A 13,733-nucleotide genomic window follows, 5' to 3' on the forward strand; every position below is an offset into this window, starting at 1 on the left:
AGAATTATGCAAAGCACAAAACAATTCATGTGTTTTTCACTTAAGTATCACAAAATGTTATCCATTAATATATTTTGCCTCTATGTTACTTTTAATTTCTAAAAATGGCAAAATAATTTTCTTAAGTAGAAAAATCTTAAGACACGTTGTGTCAAGTTTCAGGCTAACTGCCTCCTTATTTTGTAGCTTGCTATAATTGAGTATATATTATTTAATGAATTTTGCCTCTGTTATATGAATATTAAATATATATGTGTGTGTATATATCACAAAATAATTTATTTCCATAAAACCACTTCTTTGAGTCATCATTTGTGAAGAGGTCTTACGAATTCTTATATTATAAATGAGGCACGTAGAAAGAAGGTTGACATTTTCCGGAAGCTTCTTCCTTCAACCCCACAATAAAACAGATGCTCATAATCACACATGCTCTTACAATGCTGAGATTTCAGGGCTGGAAAGTAACCTTAGATCAGCTAGGCCCTACCTGCTCTCAGAAAAGGAAACAGGTCCAGAGATGCCTTAAGTGAATTGCCCAATGTCACACGCTGAGTTAGCGGCCAGAAAACGGGAACTGGGCCCAGTTCTCTGCTCTCTTTTACTGTTCCCTCCTAAGGGAGTTGAAAGTAACTTTCCGTGGCTGGTTCTGTTTTGCTTACTCTAAATTGGCTCATTATTAGGGACAGTGTCATAGGCATAAAGAAGTTGTTGACTTGGGGTTCTCATGCAGGTTTCTCCCAGAAAAATGAATGCCATGTAAAAAAATATTTTAACAATACACAAAGATTGGTTTACAAGTCCTTGAGGGGACAATAAGGAAGCCGGTCTGTTTCACTTTTCCTGCCTCCCTGAATTTCCCAATGGGGGTCTAGGTTTGAAATTTATTTTTCTGCTTTTGGAAATGCTGGGCAGGACTCGCCCACGTGGGGTTTTTTTTTGTTTTTGTTTTTCTTTTTTTTTTTTTTTGGAGGCACAGGGAAGGGACATTATCTTTAAAATCTCTTGGAGGCTTTTTCTCTCTTGAGTCTGGGGAGAAGATGCAATTCTTAGAAGTGGTTCCGAGCGGCCGCAGCCCCTCTTGGGTGTGGCCTGGAGGTGAACCACCTCTAGGCTGGCAAGCATTACCCCTCCCCCACTCCCCCCCCCGAAGGAATGGGGTTTGTCCATTTGGAGAGAGGTAGATGACTGCCCTCCCTCCCTCATCCCCCCCCCGCCCCTCAGATCCCATAAGGGCAGTTGCCGCAACTTAGGCCTTAAGCACTTTGTTTTCTCGTGTATAAATTACCAGTCAGGGAGTTGGTGAAACATTTTTCCAGAGCTGATGTGGATTTTGGCAGGGGGCGTAGTGAAGGGACTTGGGTTCCCTTTTCCTCTGCTCTTGATGGGGAGGCATGCTGACCATAGCAACCACTGTGGAGCCTACACCAGCGTTCTGACGGAGACCCTTGTCCAAACAAAGGAGCCACAGGGGGCAGCTGTAATCCCATCTTCTGTGCATTCTGCTCTGCTCCTGGGGACCTGGGGAGTGGCACTGCACAGAGGTTATGGGGTGGTGGTGGAGGGTGGACTCTGGGAGCTGGAGAGGGAAGCCATGAACTTGGACAAAAAGGAAACTAAATTCGTGAAATACTTACTGCTTGTGGCAACTGAATGGTGTCTCTGGTTATATGAGTCAGCCCTGTAATTGTACATTTCTGCAGTCTTCACCTGACACCAGGGCTGAGGAGGGGGTGTGGAGGTGGGAAGGGAGTTGGAAGAGGGAGAATGGGAACATAGCGGGGGAAGAAAGTCTGGAGGTTGCTGACCTCGGGGTCACATATAGTTTTGGGGGATTGAGGAGTTGTATACCTTGGGAGTATAAATTTATGATACCTTTTCACTGGACGTAGGGCAATGTGTCGACCCAGACCAGCTTGGCAGGTACGGTGTATCTGTATTTGTACAGGGGGCATTCTGGATTGTGGCTGGTGTACCATTCGGGTCTCTGTATAGCTCAACATTGGCCAAAAGACTCTGGTTCTCCTTCAGATTCTCTGATGAATGGCTAACTTTTCTCGAGACACTGGGCTCTTCCTCACTTTTTTGTTTTTTATTCTCTTGAATAAAATGTTGTCACATCACAGTGTTTCATCAGACCTGTTTCAAAATAATTGCCTGAGGATTGCTTCCTAGTTTCTCCGAAATGTGGATTTATTGTAATTTCTGGGCCAGGCTGTTTCATAATTATTTCTAATGTTTTATTTTGAAACTAGAGAAGTGTCCAGTGTTTGTTACTAACCATTATAGAGACTATAGCTATCACAGGTTGCTAAGAAAATAACTTTCCCTGGTACCCATGGGGGTAGAATTTTCAGATGGAAATTTAAAGCATCTTGTTGGCATATTTTAATCTGACTGGATTTTTTTTTCTCATGTGGTATGTGGGTTACCACATTGTAAAAAAATGAATGTGTAGATTAAATGTTCTCAACAAGTGGAGTTCAATCGATCAAATAATAATATTTATATTAAGAAGCAAGCCCTACAAAGTTTAGTTCCTGTAACTGATACAGCATCTTGTTTATTATAATCCAGTGGTTCCTAATCTGTGGTCAAAAGAGAGTAGAAATTATGCCCCAAGGATGATGATTTAAAAATTTTTTTGTTTTGGCTAGCCAAAAAATAGGAATTTATACCACAGATTTGTCTCTCTCTCCCTCTTCTTGGATTTCCCTTTCCCCCCGATTCCCCCAGAAATCCACGGACTTCCTAAAGTCACAAGTGCCAGTATCCTCTCTTCTCGTCAGCCTCCTGAGATTGTATTCTAATTCATAGAACTCGCTCATGTTTCTTTCTCTGGTTTTTTAAATTTATATTTTAAATTCTTTGCCTCTTTTTTTTTCCCCTCTTCCAAAGTGAGTGCCAAGCAGCTGGGCTGTGCTAAGTGGTGGTGTCCGAGTCTTGGCTAACCCACCTCCAGGGCCCCTGTGAGGAGCCCTTCCCCGGTGTCTTTGCTATGCAAAGACTTTCATTTAACTTCCTTTGTACCCAGCAAAAAAAGATTCTGTACCAAAAATGGTGGTATTTTGGTACAGTATGTATCTTATAAAATGGCAAAAGGCTTCAAAAGTTCCTACCGTTGTGTCTTGGGGGTTTCCTCTTGAAGTTGGTGTGGAGTTTTACCTTGGGGTGGATTTCTAGCGGTTCTGGGTCTTGTGTGTTTTGTTGTGTAATGAGCATGCAGGTGTGTGATGAGAAAGCTGTCTGAATCCCGAGGAGCAAAGCCCGCCAGACTGGAGTGTGTAACTCTCTTCTTTGGTTGTTGTTATTGCTTAAATGCTGAAAGAGAGCGGGAAAGCTCTTACGAAATGTACGATGGTAGGACTTCAGACAGGGTGTCTGCTGTTTGAGTTGAGCGTTTTCAAGCTCAGAGGGCATGCTGAATCTTTCACTGTTGTTTCTGAAGAGTTTGGGGGCGGGGTGCAGGGGAGCTGACTTGCAGGTAATAACAAAAGATCACCTTGAGAGCATCCTCTTGGTTATTAAGTACAAGTGGATGTTTCGGTGTGTTATTTGACTTGGGTTGTATTCTGTCCTGTTCTGCCAGATGCTTGGTGGCAGTTAGTATGTGATAGGAGGCTCTGTCCTAGACGCTGAGGGTCCGGCAAAACCATCGCAGCCCCTACCTGTGTGGGAGGCTCTCTCTGTGCCAGGTGCCGTGAGGGGTACTGGGCCCGTGAGGGTGTATGATCAAGGAGATGGGATGTTCACTGAGAAGCTAAGGATTACGGGCCGGGACTGTCCCCTGAGGAAATGGCATTTAAAATGAGATTTGAAGGATCATTTGGAGTTGGCCAGGTGAAGGGATGGGAGGTGGGAGTACGTTCCAGGCAGAAGGAAAAAACATGTATGAAGGTCCTAAAGAGAAGAGAGCTTAGCTATGATGGCTGCTGGTCATGGAAGCACAGGGACAGTGGCCTGGGTAGGGTATGGTGAGGACTTGGCGTTTGATCCTAACCACTGTGGGAAACCATCGGGGGGTTTTGGCTTGTGCTAAGCTGCTGGTAGTGGGGAAGGTGAAGTGGACACATTTGGAGGGACCATCAGTAGAACTTGCTGATGGATTTGATGTTGTCAGTGAGGGAGAAATAATTTTTTAATTTTTATTTTGTTTATTCCAGCTCTATTGAGATATCACTGACATATGACATTGTGTAAATTGAAGGTGTACAGCATGTTGATTTGATACACGTATATTTTATAAAATAACTACCGCCACGGCATAGCTAAAGCCCCATCCCATTACATAATTACCATTTCTTTTTTGTGGTGAGAATATTAAAGATCTACTCTCTTAGCAGCTTTCAAGTATATGGTACCGTATTGTTAATTATAATGCTCAGGCTGTACATTAGGTTCCCAGAACTTACTTCATTTCGTAACTAGAAGTTTGTACTTTCTGACCAACATCTCCCCATTTCCCCCACCCCTGGGTCCCTGGTAGCCACCACTGGACTCTCTCTGTTTCTGTGAGTTCGGCTTTTTAAGATTTCACTTACAAGTGATACCATGCAGTATTTGTCTTTCTCTGTCTGACTTATTTCACTTAGCATAATGCCTTCAGGGTCCATCCATGTTGTCACAAACGGCAGAATTTCCTTTTTTCTCGTGGCTGAATGATATTCCACTCCATACATGTAACACATTTTCGTTATCTGTTTATCTGTTGATGGCCACTTAGCTTGTTTCCACATCTTGGCTATTGTGAATAATACTGCAGTGAACATGGGAGTGCAGATATCTCTATGAGATCCTGTTTTTGTTTCTTTCGTATGTATACCCAGAAGTAGGTTTGCTGGATCATATGGTAGTTCCATTTTTAAGTTTTTGAGGAGCTCCATGCTGTTTTCCGTAACGGCTGCATCAGTTCACATTCCCACTAACAGTGCGTAACATTCCTTTTTCTCCACCTCCTCGCCAACACTTGTTATCTCTTGTCTTTGATGACAGCCATTCTGACAGCTGTGAGGTGATTAGTTCTTTGTCGTTTTGATTTGCGTTTCCCTGATGATTAGTGATGTTGAGTGTTTTTTTGTGTACCTATTGGTGTATTTCATGTACCTTCTTTGGAAAAATGTCTACTCGGTTCAAGAGATGTCTCTCTTTTTTTAACCGAAGTGCAGCTGAACGAGTGGTCTTTCTTTTGTTTTTGGCCGCACCTCGCGGCTTGCAGGTTCTCAGTTCCCAGACCAGGGATTGTGAACCCAGGCCACGGTAGTGAAAGCGCTGAGTCCCAACCACTGGACTGCCAGGGAGTTAATTCCCTGAGTTGTCTTTTTTAGAGAGATTAAGATTCTAGGTTTCCTAACCCCACAAAGCAGTATGGCAATATGAAATGGGAACAATTCAAACTTAATTAACAATCCAAACTTAAGAGTTATGTCGATTATCTATTAGATTTCCATTTATTCAGAATGTATTTATGGAAGGGTGGAGAATTCTCCCTTTACTTCCCCAAAATTTAGATAAGTAGCTCGAGGTGGTCTTTCTCTCTTGGTCTTGTGTTCACCATTGATTCAATCATCGGCTCACATTGATCGATCCTGCAAAATATTCAGTGATCGCTTACTGTGCGGGAAAAAAGTATTCTAGATGCAGAGAGAAAGTGGAGTCGGTGATGAATGATAGTAACAATAATAACAAATAAGTCTGGGACGTTTCCTTCGTGCCAGGCATTGTGCTAGGTGCTTTTCAGATATTTAATTATCCCCACTTTCCAGAGGAAGAACTCAGAACAGGGAGGTGGAGTATTTGCCCAGCTGTGGGAGTCCGGACGTGAAGCAAGGCAGCCTGCCCCAGAGCATGCCATCCTCTTAACCCCACCAACCCCAGAGGTGGCTGAGAAAGAGACAGGTAAATGGGGCACAGTGCCGTGTGCAGAGTGCTGCCAGGGGAGCACCAGGTGGAGCCCCCAGCCCCAGCTGGACATGGTGGGCTTGCTCGAGGAGACCCGCTAGCTTCACTGAGAGTGGGATGTGAGGTTGGCTAGGGATTTGGTTTCTGGGTGTGATTACTGCAGAAGACTCACTGACACATTGTGGGAAGGGAGGGCAGATGCTCCAGGGGCAGGTGAACGTCAGGTGATATGAGGGTGTGAACTGTGTCGACTTCCTAAAAGCCTTTCCCTGTGCATTTTCTGCAGTCCACTGCACATACACTTTCCTCTTGTGTTTTTTGTTTTTTTAAAAAATCCATTTATCTGTGACTCAACCAGACTTTCTAGAATACTTAGGATGTGTCTCCTAGCAGTGGCTGAGTCAGACCTTTCCCATTTCACAGACAGAACCACGATTAAGGGTGTATGTTTTGTCTAAGGATTTAAAGCAAGCCTGTGAGCCCTGCCCATATATTAGTATTTTTATAAGGAGAGCTATGAGGAACTACCATTGAGAACCAGGCAACAAAGTTATCTTTCTTCAGGGAAGACGTGGTAGATCGGATCAGGTATGCTTTGAAGGGAGAGAGTGGAGTAAACCCCAGGATGGTCCATAACAGTCTATGGTTAAAAGTACAAGCTTCCTGTCTCGTTCCAGAAAGTACTCTACGGCGAGGAGTTCCGAAGTTTTGAGGTTTGGGTTCATGCTGTGGCAGCTGACCACCATGGCAATGGAAATATCCTACCAGGAAGGATTGTGTAAGCTCAGTTGTATCCTCTTCAGATTAGAATCACAGAACGTTTCACAACCTTCAAATCACATGTCATGTCACCCAGTGCTGTCCCTCCTGTTGTTTAATCACTGCTCAGAAGTCCTCTGTTGGCCATACTGTTTTCGAACACAGAGACGGGGCATCTGTCTATCTCCTGATGCAGACCATTTCCTTTGGTAGAACATGGGTTCTTAAAGTTCTGTCTTCGTATTGCACTGAAATATCTCTCCTTGAAATGCTCAGACTTGATTTGTGTTTTGCTGTTCAGTTCTGCTCAGGCTTCTTCCACTTACCCATCTTGAGAATAAGAAGGTACGTCTTGTGCGTCCTTCCCTCATCACCAGGTTTTCTCTTCAAGATTATCCTCCATTGGTGACTCACATCTTCAGTGACTGATCTTAAACTATTTAAGGATGGGAATTGCTCGTTGTTGATTGAAAAATCCTACCTCCAAAGTAAGTGACATTAATTATTAAGTGTAGCTTTCCTCATTCATCAAACTTATGTTCATTGTAGACACTTTGGAAAAGAGCCCCTAATCTTACCACTCAGAGATTATGTTACGAATCGTTTGCTATATTTGGTATATTTCCTTCTAGACTTTTTCTGCTGAGTGTATTAATATTTATATTAGTTTTTAACATTCTTGAGCTCATGGTAGTGCTTAATGTTTTCAGCCTTGTATTTATTTAAAATAAAAATCGCTGTAGTGAATAAGCACTTCTCCATGTCATTAAAATTCTTAAGGATTTTTAATAAGCACATAATAGCCCATACTATGATCATACTCCAATTTACTTAATCAGTGCCGTATTGTTGGGTCTTCAGGGTATGTCCTTTTGTTTCTGCTACTCTAAATAATCCTGTGAGGGACATCTTTGTGTGCTCCCTCCCCACCCCCACCCCCATCCTGTATTATTTCCTTACGATAGATTACTAGGAGGAAAGGTAAAAGAGAACAAAATTTTAAAACAGTTCTTGATACATAACCATAAACATCTTCCTGATAGGCCTCAATTTTTATAAGTATCAGCAGTGTGTGAGAGTTAGCCTTACCATGATCAGAATGATTATATTGTCTCTGGGGAATTAAACAAAAGAAAAAGTTCAGGCTTCCCTGGAAGGATGTGCCCTTACTCCATGTTGCTCCAGAAAAGAGACCCAACCAGCCCGATCCAAGTCAACCTTCCTAAGGCCTTTCACCTTCAAAACAGGCAAACAAAAATGATTGCTTCTTATATGGTTAGCAGGTTTTAAAGTCAGCTCATGTTATCATGGTTGCACAGAATGAGGTATATTCATTTTAGATACAGCGTAACTCTTTAGATACATTTTATTAGCCCCCCTGATTATATGCAGCACATTTAGGGCTATTTTTGGAGGTCTTGGAGTATACTTCTATAACCCCAAAGAATTGTAGAGTTTTTTTACGTCTTAGTATATCTTCTTTTTTTTTTTTAAACTTTTAGGATTTTCTCTTTATCTTTATTTATTTATTTTATTTATTTATTTTTGGCTGTGTTGGGTCTTCGTTTCTGTGCAAGGGCTTTCTCTAGTTGCGGCAAGCGGGGGCCACTCTTCATCGCAGTGCATGGGCCTCTCACTATCGTGGCCTCTCTTGTTGCGGAGCACAGGCTCCAGACGCGCAGGCTCAGTAATTGTGGCTCACGGGCCCAGTTGCTCCGCGGCATGTGGGATCTTCCCAGACCAGGGCTCGAACCTGTGTCCCCTGCATTGGCAGGCAGATCCTCAACCACTGCGCCACCAGGGAAGCCCTATATCTTCTTTTTAATAGCATGTTGTTGGGCAGAGGTATTATTTATTTGATGCTGTGTATGAGCTTGTTAAGAATATGATCCTGGATTATGTTTCTGGGAAAACATACCTGCTTCTCAAAAACGCAGTTTCTTGCTGTGTTTAAGATCAGTCCACACAGGGAGTGTGGGGAAGGCTGGCAGCTTCAAATCAGTTTTGACCATTTCCAAATGCTGTGACTTTGTGCTCGGGCGAAAAAATCTTTGGCAGCTCTGGGCTAGCGTTTCCCGACATTTGTGTCACTGAGTGTTAATAAGGTTACTAGGAAAAGGGTTCCCTCCTGAAAGAGGTTTAGGGAAGCTCTGGGTTATGTAGCGTCGGTTTCTTCAGGGCGGGCTCTTGACGTCTCTGGGTGCTTGGAAACTGCAGGAGGAGTCCCTAAGGCCTGCTTGACTAGAGACTTCTTCTTGGCATCTTCAGGGACAAGATCAGTGCATATTCTGGAAAGTTTCAGTACCTGCTCTGTTTACCCAGCGTGGGAGCTTGTTTTAAATTAACATGGATGTACTTCGAGCTCAACTCGTGGATTTGCCTATGTTTATCTTTCCAGTAAATAAAACAAAATTGTTCATTTGGCAACAGTGCTGTCCTGCTTGTCCTTTCTTGCCTGGCTGACTTCACTCTATGTATTGGGCTTGCTTCTCCAGCCAGATTGTAAGTTTCTTGAAGCCAAGGAGCCCCATGGTTTTATTTCTTTGCAGGTGGCTTTCTCTCCTCCTACTGTGGTGCTTTGTTAGTTAAGCAGAAAACCAATCTCTGGTGAGAGAGAAGAGTTGATCCGGTCTGGAACAAGTGTGACTTCATCGTTACCATAGAGAGTTCAGAATCGTCCTGGTTTTAGCACAAGAGCTTGTCCACGTGTCTGCTTTCTAACTTGACAATCCACCCTTATACATTCCAGCTCACAGCGGAACCTGTATCATCACCCCAGTAGCTTTTATGTAAACGTGGTTCACACAGAAACTCCAGAAGGTTGGGCTTGGAGGGTTTCTGTCTCTTTCCAATCTTGTTTAAACCGACTGTTCCTTAGGAATCCTGTTATAGGGTGCCTGAGTTTTTTTTTTAAGAGAGTACCCAATTGGGAAATCTAAGATTTGATGATTGATTATGGGAAATGGGTATTTTCAACAATGTAGGGTATGTGAAGTGATTTCCTGATTGGCTTGTTAATGGCTTGCAGGTCAGATTTTCATCTCTTTTAATTAATTCATAGAATTGAACACCTGGATTTCAGAATTGTCCCTTGGAGTATACTTGGGAAATAGGGAGAGAGGGACCCTAAGAGGGGTCTGGATGGGAAAGTTTATAGTTATGTCCATTATGCATGTAAGGATGTGAAAATCCCTTGGGTGAGTGGAGTTGCTCAGGATTCCATGGGCAGAAATAGCCATTTTCAGACAGTTATCCAGATCCTTTCTCCAGCCTGTGCTCTCCCGAGTGCCTGATTCAACCTCCATTCGGACGCCAAATAGACATGGGAAAATTGGCTTGTTCAGAATCAAAGCTTTTATTTCCACCCCTCTCCACCACCAAGCCTGTCACTCCCAATGTTCACTATCACAGTAAAGATCATCAACGTTCACCAGTTGCGTGGGCCCCAGATCTTGGAGTTCATCTTTAACTCATGTTTTTCTCTCACACCCCACGTTCAATCCACCAGCCTGTCCTGTGGGCTCATGACCCATCCACATAGCATATCAGCTCTGCCTTCAAAAGAGCTGTGGATTCAACCAGTTTTTACCACCTCTGCCATCACCACTGAAGTCCAGGCTGCCGGCACCTCTCACCGGGGTGTTGCCAGAGCACATAACCCAGTCTCCCCACTTCGTGCTTTTGTCGTTTCCCATTTTCCTTCCTTGGTCCCTACACTTCATTCCTATATTTGAGATGGCCTTTTAAGTCCTTAAACAGATCATGTCACATACTTCTACTGAAAACCTGGAGGATAGATATTGTCCATTGAAAGAGACACACAGAGCAGCTATGAACAGGTACTTAGCTCTCTCACCTGATTGGAAAGTGGGACCTGGAGATTCTCTCAGAATGGAGAGCATACAGGTCGATTGGGCCCAGGAGTGTTGTGTTGGTTGGAGGAGAGAAGCTGGGGGCAGTAGGAGGGCACGGAGGCTGAGTGAGCCCCCATCCATCAGTCCTGCGCTAGTGCAGCAGGATGTGGCCGATGTCTGGGCCACCCGCCCCTGCGTCGCACCCGAGCCCCGCCCATCTCCACATGTGTGCAGTCCGTGCAGCCACAGCCTGTCTGCAATGAGAGGCTTGTGAGGAACTCTGGCAGGCATGATGCAATCTGTTTTCCAGCCAGAGCCTGCGTAGCGAGTGGATCCGGGCCGTGATTCAGTGCACCACCGAGACTGCCTAATAGGCTTGAATGAAATGGGCTCACCATGTGCCAAAGTGCAGTAGGGCAAAGGCCTCTTGTTCTTCTTGCTGGAGGGCGCAAGCTGCCTGTTTCTCTCACGAGAACATTGTCTGTGTTGCCCAGGTGTTGGGGTGAAGAAAGTAGCAAGTGTTTAAAAAGGCTGAAGAAGGAAGGAAGGCCTGCACCACAAGCCTTGGGACTGAGCTGTCCCCGTGGCCCCCAGAGACCCCACGGGGGTGGGGTCCCCGTTATTGAGACTTGTCTTTGGACCTGACCTCTGACCCTTCCCCTTTCTAATTCTCCTGCAGTTAGACCTGACTCAGGGATGCACATAAGATTCTGAGAGAAGTGTTTTTCCCTAGCCCTTTCAAACTCAAGGGAGAAGCCAACCTTGCTGGGTGGCGGGAGAACATAAAAATCTAAAAAAAAATATGTCTCAGTAACAAGAAAGGAGAGCAAGGCTGGGTGGAGGGGCTCCTGGGCAAACGTTTAGGATGTTTCAGCGAAAACTCAGGAGAAAATAGTTTTTTGGGAAGAGGTAGCTAGCCCCCCTTCCACCAAAGCCCATAAATGGAGGAATGTCTGAAGCCAAAATTGTACTGATCAAGGCAAGAAGACATTGTCAAAGATGGAAGAAGTGTGTTTGACCGGGAGAAACCATTTCCATGTTTAAAATACAGCCAAACATCTCTCCTCCATTCTTCCTCAAACCCCTTCCCATTTTCACAAAGTGCTTGATTGGCATAGTCTTTATTATGCTTTCCTCTTGAATTATCAAGTTGTTTTCAGGAATCGAGAATAACACCTATGTACTGACCTTCCGGTATAAGAAACCAAATGTTAACAATGGAGCGGAGTCCACATTTATTTCTACACCAGTTTTGTGGGGTTTGTGTGTGTGTGTTTGTGTGTGTGTGTGTGTGTGTGTGTTTGTTTTTTGCTGCTGCTGACAGCATCCTCCTCTCCCCCTAAATATAGAGAACTACCTTTTCCCTATTCTGGTTGGTCCAGGTAGACACGTGATTGGGCAAGGGGCAGGCATGTGGTTTAAGCAGAGATACTTAGGAGCCTTCAGTAGGCAGAGAGGGTCTAACTCTGTGGTTCTTTGCAACTCCCTCCAGACACACACACACACACACACACACACACACACACACACACACACACACACACACACACACACACAGAATGGAGGGTGCTCATTTGCAGTAGGGGAGCGTCTGTATACCATTTAATTCTGTGTATCCAGCTCCAGTCCTGGACTATCCAAGGAAGCCAACTAGTCTGAGATGGTTTTCTGTCACTTACGACCAAAGGAGTTCCAGCCAATAGTTTTCCAAGCCTTAGGTTTATAAGAAATGTTGTTTCCTGTTTCAGTTTTTTCAAACACACTGGAGTGTGAACTGATTTTTCTGCTACTATGTAAATAGGGACCCACGTGAAGGAAACATACTTGCCTTCTTTAAGACTGGGTTGATTTGTGCTGATCTGAGGGAGACATACCATATACAATTTCTCCCACAAACGATTTCTAGAGAGAGGCTTGTGTGAAAAACAAGGAAAAAAAAAAAAGCAGTTTCCATGGTTTGCTCCTGTGGTCATGGGGAATTTTGAAAATGAACTTGAGGCATTTTCATGAAATTCCTGATTTCATATTTTTAGTTTCACAGAGTTTTCTCTTCTGGCTCCTACTTAACATAGTCATCTTTGCCCTAAAGTGCTCTTATTTCTGTTATTTGGGATAATTAAGGAACACCCAGTTAATTAATAGTACTAATAAGCATGGCCCATTTTGTTGAAAAATGTGATCCTAACCCACATAAATAAGGAGGTGCCAGTGGTCTCCTCTACATATTAACACTTACTCATTATTTTAGAAGCACGGCTTTCTTATCATGGATAATTACTGGCAAACTGAGCATACAGGTGTTTATTTCTGCTTGATTTATTGATTATTCCAACTTTCCTATTTGATGAGGGTTCCATCCATTTTCCTATAAAACACACATGAAACAGGAGAGGATCGTGCAACTCCAAAAGACCAAAAACCTGTTGTTCCAAGGACTGAGCAGAGTGCAGTGTTTGTACCTAGACTGAGGCTCGGTAGTGTCTGTTTGGAACATTGTGTTGAGAGAGATTCTGAGGCTTTCTATGTCATGGCTCCAAGGGAAAGGAGGCACTGATGGGTTAATATCTGGGTGAAGGAGGATGGAGTAAGGGACGATCGAGGCATCACAAATGTTGTTTCTGCTTTGGGGGGAAAGTGTCAGAAATTGAGCCTTCTACTGGGTCTGTCAGAGCCCAGTCAAATGTCCATTATGATGGACATTCTTATGACTCACCATTTAAAAATTTTTTCCAAACGAAGCGATGGGAAAGAGCAGCATTTTTCATCTGAACCAGGAATGAGAAAATGAACCTCAGCTTTGGAGCTGGCCTGTGGCTCAGCCGTCTTGATTTATTTTACTTAGTTCCTCCCACGGCCAGGAGCTCTCCTTGCCCTCCATGACCAATAGGTCTTGCAGGACATGATGTGGACCATGTGTGATGTGCAGATTCAGCCCACTTTTTGTGCATCACACCTGCGAATGTTGGCAGCGTACACAGATTTCTGACAGTTACTAAAATATGGGCTTCAGGGATGAAGTCCACATTTCTTCTTTCTTCCCACCCTACAATTAAAAGTTGCCCTATTAAAAAAATCAAGATGTGTGTAAAGACGATGATAACTTTAATGCTATCTAAACTTTTATTTTAGAGGGGAGGCCTTTTTTTTTTTTTTTTTTAAATGAACCAACTCCTTGTTTATTTAGTTTGTTTTTGGTACCTACCTGTGATAACTTTTATCCTG

General features: G+C 43.7%; 1 protein-coding gene across 32 annotated transcripts in view; it reads left to right on the forward strand.

Annotated features, from left to right (window-relative positions):
* TCF7L2 (transcription factor 7 like 2) overlaps positions 1-13,733 on the forward strand; it is a 197,872-nt gene that overhangs the window by 77,038 nt on the left and 107,101 nt on the right. The gene's annotated exons all lie outside the window — the stretch shown is intronic.

The sequence above is a fragment of the Eschrichtius robustus genome, chromosome 7 (genome assembly GCF_028021215.1).
Source record: "Eschrichtius robustus isolate mEscRob2 chromosome 7, mEscRob2.pri, whole genome shotgun sequence".
In the NCBI taxonomy this organism is placed as follows: domain Eukaryota; kingdom Metazoa; phylum Chordata; class Mammalia; order Artiodactyla; family Eschrichtiidae; genus Eschrichtius; species Eschrichtius robustus.